The sequence below is a fragment of the Equus przewalskii genome, chromosome 11 (genome assembly GCF_037783145.1).
Source record: "Equus przewalskii isolate Varuska chromosome 11, EquPr2, whole genome shotgun sequence".
NCBI lineage: Eukaryota > Metazoa > Chordata > Mammalia > Perissodactyla > Equidae > Equus > Equus przewalskii.
The window spans coordinates 12,942,838-12,949,938 of record NC_091841.1 but is presented as its reverse complement, the minus strand read 5'-3'; the positions used below and the strand labels follow the sequence as shown (position 1 = coordinate 12,949,938).

The 7,101-nt window shown below is 34.6% G+C and overlaps 1 pseudogene; it reads left to right on the top strand.

The window, feature by feature from the left end:
• Positions 1-130: 130 nt before the first annotated feature.
• Positions 131-3,015, top strand: LOC103567153 (olfactory receptor 9G19-like; annotated as a pseudogene).
• The last annotated feature ends 4,086 nt before the right edge of the window (positions 3,016-7,101 follow it).

The window sequence follows — 7,101 nt, the reverse complement described above, 5'->3', positions numbered from 1 at the left end:
ACATAAAGTCCATATACTATATATATATATATATATATTCATATGCCTAAATCTGTATATTAAGGCATGTAAGTTGAATGATACTGATATTTTTGTTATATATTGAAGACTTTTCCTTTGTCCCTCTAAAATGACAGAAACTTATTCCTTCACAGTTCTGCAGGTGAGAAGTACAACTCAATATAACTGGGCCAAATTCAAGGTGTTACCAGGGTCATACTCCAGGGCTACAGCGGAGATTTTATTTCTTGCCTCCTCTGGCTTCTTGTGGCTACTGGCATTCTTTGCAGCTATATCTCCTCAATCTCTGCTTCTGAGTTTCCACTTCCTCATCCACTTGTGTCTATAGTTAAATCTCCCTCTGCCTCCATAATATAAAGATACATAGATATATATACATATTTTTCAGCTATTTTATTGAGGTCATAATGGTTTATAACATTGTGTAAATTTAGTTGTACATTATTATTTATGTTTCTGTATAGACTGCATCATGCTCACAACCAATAGTCTAATTCTTATCTGTCACCATATATTTGTGCCCCTTTACTCCTGTCACACACCCACTGACCGCCTTCCCCTCTTGTAACCACTAATCTGTTCTCTTTATTCATGTGCTTCTTTAACTTCCAAATGTGAATGAAATCATGTACTGTTTGCCTTTCTCAATCTGGCTTATTCCCCTTAACACAATACCCTCAAGATCCATCCATGTTGTTGCAAATGGGATGATTTTGTCTTTTTTATGGCTGAGTAGTATCCCATTGCATATATATGGCATCTTCTTTATCCATTTGTCAGTTGATGGGCCCTTGGATTGCTTCCATGTCTTGGCTATTGTGAATAATTCTGCAATGAATGTAGGGGTGTATAAGGCTCTTTTAATTGTTGATTTCAAGTTCTTTGGATAAGGCATGGGAAAAAAGAAAAAAAAAGCAAATGGGACTACATCAGACTAAAGAATTTCTTCAAGGCAAAGGAAACTAGGAACAAAATTAAAAGACAACCCACCAACTGGGAGAAAATATTTGCAAATCGTATTTCCAACAAGGGGTTAATTTCCATAATATATAAAGAACTCATAAACTCAACAACAAAAAAACAAACAATTCAATAAAAAAATGGGTAGAGGATATGAACAGACATATAAGGATATTTTTATTGCATTTAGGGCTCATGCTGATAATCTACCCAACTTAACTTAATAGTTCTTTTCTCATATAAAGTAACATTCAGAGATTTCAGGAATTAGAACATGGATATCTACTGGGGCCATTATTCAACCTGTTATATTCCCCGAAACAATTTAGTTTTTCCAGTTTAGTCTTATTTTGTTTGCTTTTTGCTTAGTTTTGTTTTTGTTTTGCCATTGATTCTATAGTAAAGTCAACCAGATTGTGAACACAATTATCAATTGATTAATATTTTCACATTCTTTGAGGGTAAATTTGAGGGTCAAACAAGTAGCTATGTTCTCAAATTCTTATTATCTAACTAGATCTATTATTTTATTACTTATTCAAGTTAGACATTTTCTTCTTTATGCAAAAGTGTGTTCTTGGTTTTGTGGGCAAAAGGTTGAATAAAATATAGCTATTACCTTCCCATAAATTACAGTAAAATGCACTTCCAAGGATATTCGAAATTATGGTTAGAATATTATGTGTGCTTTCTCATATAATTCTCTGGTAAAGGACAAAAAGATTCAAACATATAAAGAGAAATCATTGCATCCTTTCAAATTCCCTTTTTTATATCTTGTACAATTTCCACAGTCACTCTAAGTGCAAACAGAAGAGAAGATACATAAATCAACCCCTCCAAAATGTTTAAAAATATAAGGTTACACACACTGTGTTTGTGTATAATTCTTGATCTCTCAGGCAACTAGAATAATTTCCCAGTTATCCAGCAAGGATGATACCCAAATAAGCATAACCATGTCTCAAAATTTACAAAATAACTGCATCAGTTGGGATTTTCAATGATCTACAATGGCAAATGATGAGGTGCTGATATACTGAGATCTTAAATCATACATATTTATTTCTCTTTTCACAGCGAGGACCCATAGAAATGCCAAATCAGTGGATGAACAAAATTTCACCAAAGTAAAAGAGTTCATACTTTCGTGCTTCACAGCAGACTTGTAGTTATAGAAAGTACTCTTTTTCATTTTCCTCATCGTTTATGTCATCGGTCTCTTGGGGAATATTACTTTGATTTCTCTGATCTATGCTGATTCTTGACTCCACACACCCGTGTATTTCTTCATTGGAAACTTGTCGTTCCTGGATCTCTGGCGTCCTTCTCTCTATACCCCTAAAATCCTGATGACCTGCATCTCTGCAGACAAAAGCATCTCCTTTGCTGGTTGTCTGGCTCAGTTCTTCTTTTCATCCAATCTGTGCTATAGTGGGGCTTACCTGTTGGCTGCCATGGCTTATGACCATTTTGTGGCCATCTCTAACCCCTTGCTTTATTCCCAGGCCTTGTCCCCAAGGTTATGTACAGTCTTGTTGCAACTTCATATGTCAGTGGCTTTATTAACTCAGTAATCATCACCAGCAAAACATTTACCCTGAGCTTCTGTGGCAAGAAGATCATTGATGATTTTTTCCGTGATCTGTTCCCTTTGGAAAGTTTGCCTGTAATATGAAGTATAGCTACCAGGCTGTATTTTATACTTGCCTCCAATGTCATCACTCTCATCATGCTTATTCTTGCCTCCTACCTTTTCATCATTGCTGCCATCTCAAAGATCCACTCCCCCTAAGGCCGCCTCAAGGCCTTCTCCACTTGTAGCTCTCACTTGACAGCTCTCACCTTGTACTACAGTTCCATCCTCTTCATTTACTCCTGACGAAGTGCTAGCTATGTATTGAAAAGGGATAAAAGGCATTGATGTTCTATGCTGTGGTGTTTCCAAGGTTGAACCCCTTGATCTATAGCTTAAGAAATAAATATTTTAAAAACACCCTGGATAAAATGTTAGATAGAGAAAAGTTTTCTTAAATAAAAATACTTGGTAAACAATGGCTGTATTTTATTTTTGAGAATATCTCCCTGTCATTGTTACTGTCCTGTACTCTCAGAAATACATAATGGAAGAAAACAAACAAAAAAATGAATGGATAATGTGAAAACATCAGTTTGCATTTGTCTGTTGAAGTTTTTACCAATGTATTTGAATGAGTTTTTTAAATAAATGAGGATGGTCCACTTAAAAAACTTCTATACCTGCTAGCTTGGAATAGAGCATGAAATTACTGGGATTTTTCCAAAATAGAAAGAGAATGGATTTTTAAAATAATTTTCACACAGTTCATTAGTTGCCTATATAGAATATATTTTAATCTATATGTGGGAATGATGAAAGTAGTTATGGAAAGATTGTCAGGATTAGATAGATTAAATTCTTTCTTCAAATTATGTAGTTCATAGTTGAGAAAACAGGAATGCAAACCCCCAGAACTTCTGAATCCAGAGACAATCACCCATCTGTTGGGAGAAAGTATGACTCAGGTGGTCCTAAGTAAAAAATCTACTATAAAGTGATCCTAGAAATAAATATTTTTTACTTATTTTCAGTTTTTCTTGCCATGATACAAAGATTTCCATGACAATAGATCAAGAAGGAATATATATCTCTACTTACAGTCACTGTCAGCTTGCAATAAAAGAATATTTTCTCCAACCATTAAAAAATCAAATTATAGACCAACGTTACCTCAACAATAATGACAACAAAAGAATTACGGGGAAAAGTATGGCAGCTGAATGAAATGGGCAGATATGGAGATGTAGACAGAAATAGATAAGAAGACAAATAAAGAAATTTCAAAAAGCTTTACATGTAAGAGCAAATTCAGAGCAAAAATTTCTATTAGATGAAGCAATGATTGATAACCAGGTTCTATGAATGTATTTCTTTGCCTGTTCACTGTTATGTGTGAATTAATGAGAAGTTAGAGAATATTTCATTACAGTGGGTTGCATTTCTTAATTTTAGTAGTCCTTTTACACATAAAACATGAGATTGTGGGGGCCGACCAGGTGGCAGAGTAGTTGAGCTGGACACACTCTGCTTTTGCAGGGCAGATTTGCAGGTTCAAATCCCAGGTACACCCCTCATTAAGCCATGATGTGGAGGCAACCCACATACAAAGTGGAGGAGGATTGGTACAGATGTTAGTTCAGGGAAAATCTTCCTCAAGCAAAAAGGGAAATATTGGCATCAGATGTTAGCACAGATTCCATCTTCCTCACCAATAAATAAATAAATTAATTAAATTTTAAAAATATCATGAGATTACAACAAGATAAAAAAACCCTAGTGTTGAAAGGCAAGTATATTACTTTGCTAGGTCTTCCATAGCAAAATACCACAGACTGGGTTATGGAAAGAACAGAAATTTGTTTTCTGACAGTTCCAGAAGCTAAAAGGCCAAGATTAAGGTGTTGTCAAAGTTGATTTCCTCTGAGGCCTCTTTCCTTGGTCTGCAGATGGGCTCCTTCTTGCCATGCCCTCAAATAGTCCTTTTTTATGTTTTCATCTATCCTTGGTGTTTTTTTGGTGTGTTCTAACTTTCCTTTCTTCTTCTTTTTTTTTTTTTTTGTTTGAGGAAGACCAGTCCTGAGCAAACATCTGCTGCCCATCCTCCTCTTTTGCTGAGGAAGACTGGCCCTGAGCTAACATCCATGCCCATCTTCCTCTACTTTATATGTGAGATGCCTTACCACAGCATGGCTTGCCAAGCAGTGCCATGTCTGCACCCAGTAACCGAATCAGCAAACCCCTGCCACTGAAGCAGAAGATGCACACTTAACTGCTGCACCACCCGACCAGCCCCCCTTTCGTCTTTTTATAAAGACATCAGTCTGATTGGTTTAGTGCTCACGCTAACCACCTCATTTTAACTTAATCACCTCTATAAAGACCCTATCTCCAAATATAGTCACATTCTGAGTTACAGGGCATCAGGACTTCAATATATGAATTGTGATGAGATAAACTCGACCTATAACACCAGATAGGAGTCCTGATGAATGAGACAAGACGGAGTAGCCTAGAAGAGAGATAAGAGCATTTTGCAAGGAAAAAACTTATGAAAAATATGGTACATTCTAGAAAACTCTAATTAGTACAATTCGGAGAGTTTCTATAATCAGACACACTTAGCAATTCTATTAGGACTTAGGTCCATTAAGAAAATCAACGTTTAATGAAATGCTCCTTAGTTCATCATATCCTAATTAAGATATCATCCTCATATTCCAAATGAATTCTGTTTCTTGGACAATAAGGTACATATATCTGGACTTGTGTGGAAAGTGTCTCAAAGGGCTGTTGAGAAAATAGAGGTATTTGGTACAAAGACCATGCCAAAATATCATAGGAGAGGGAAATGTGTGTTCCTTCCAGGACTGTCCTTCCTGGTCAAGGGTAAGCAACTGGAATGAGGGGCCTTCCAGAAAGCAGCTGAGTCGATAAGGCCATGGAGATGAAGTTTATCTTTTAGCAGAATGCTCTTATTGTGTTCTCCAAATTGTTGGCTTATAGACAATTTGTAAACATTGTAATATCTCAAGTATAGTCACTGAGTTATACTTAAAACAAGGGCACATTGATCAAACCATTCTTTGTTTATTATTTTATTGTGACTGAACAATTTTAAACTTATAATATTGTTTTTTGATATTTCATAATATTGTATTTTGCTTCTTTGAGACTAAATTTTCATAAAATTTACCATCTTGGTTATCTTTGGGAGATGTCCTAAAGAGAAAATAAGATCAAATGGTTTTCATGCACATAGTTTGACTTTGAAGCAGGGCAAACAATGTTTATTTGTTGAGAATAAGATTTGGAATGGTTAAACTGCTGGGAATTTACTCAAAATTTTCTTAAGATTTATTTTTAGGAAGTACTTCCTTCCAAATATTTTCATAAGCTCTAATCGAGATATACAAGATATCTTTGTTAACATTGTGCCTTCTGCATCAGTTTAATATTATTCAAAAAGTTTCAGTTGTTTAGATTACAAGAAAATTTTTTTAAAAAAGCAACCAACATATCTTTTTAATTCCATGGAGAAAGATGTGTCTTTAGGATTGCATATCATCATAAAAGTGTGATCTCTTCCACAGAGAATGAGTACTCTGCTATACTTTTCCACATTCCATTCCACTACACCTTTCCCATGAAGAGAAATAACAATATCAAGGTTTACAAACTGAAACAACAAACCAACAAACAAAATTCCAGTGTATTCTAAACCCAATATTTGTTTTTTTTCCCCACCAGAACATTTTAACTGCAAAGAAACTTACATCTCAATATTCAATATGTGGCAGGTTTAGTTGATTTATTTTTTCAATACTCTTTAGTACAAGACTGAAAATTAGGATTATTAGTCAGATTTGACAAATGAGCAGCTTGAGCCTAAGAAGGTCAAAGCTTTTATTGGAAGATTATAGCTATTGTTTTAAAGTGCACATTTATACAATACATTTAAATTAAAACTTTAGAACAAATAGTTGGAGCCATTTAACCATTTGTCTTGGCTCTGACATTTGTGATCTTTTTTTAAACTGCACTTACTATCTAACATGTAACTTCCTTCACTTTTTTCATCACAAAATTCTTAACATTCCTTATTCTTCCATTGCCCCAGAAGATCCATGTGTTCTGGAAAATAAGGATTTGTGGAATATTTCACGAACCTCAAGTATCCATATGACATTTTCTTCACATTCCCATAGTGTCCATCATGTAGGGAGAAAAAAAACCAGTCAATGTTAGGGGAGATAGTAAAGTAAAATGTAATCTTTTGATCCAAAAGTAATATATACTCTTCTATTTTACATTAAACACTACTGTTGCTTTTCAAAACTGTATTAATATTAAATTGAATCCACATTCAACAATATATAGTTTGATCATAAAAGCAAAACAAACTAAAACAAGGTAATAAATAGTTTCATCTGATTTCTTTGAATAGAAAAAATGCTTATTTCTTTTTTCTTAATCTAGGTCTCCAGGAATCGCCTAAAGAATTCTGTTTTCACTGAGCACTGATTTGAGTCATTTATGTCAAT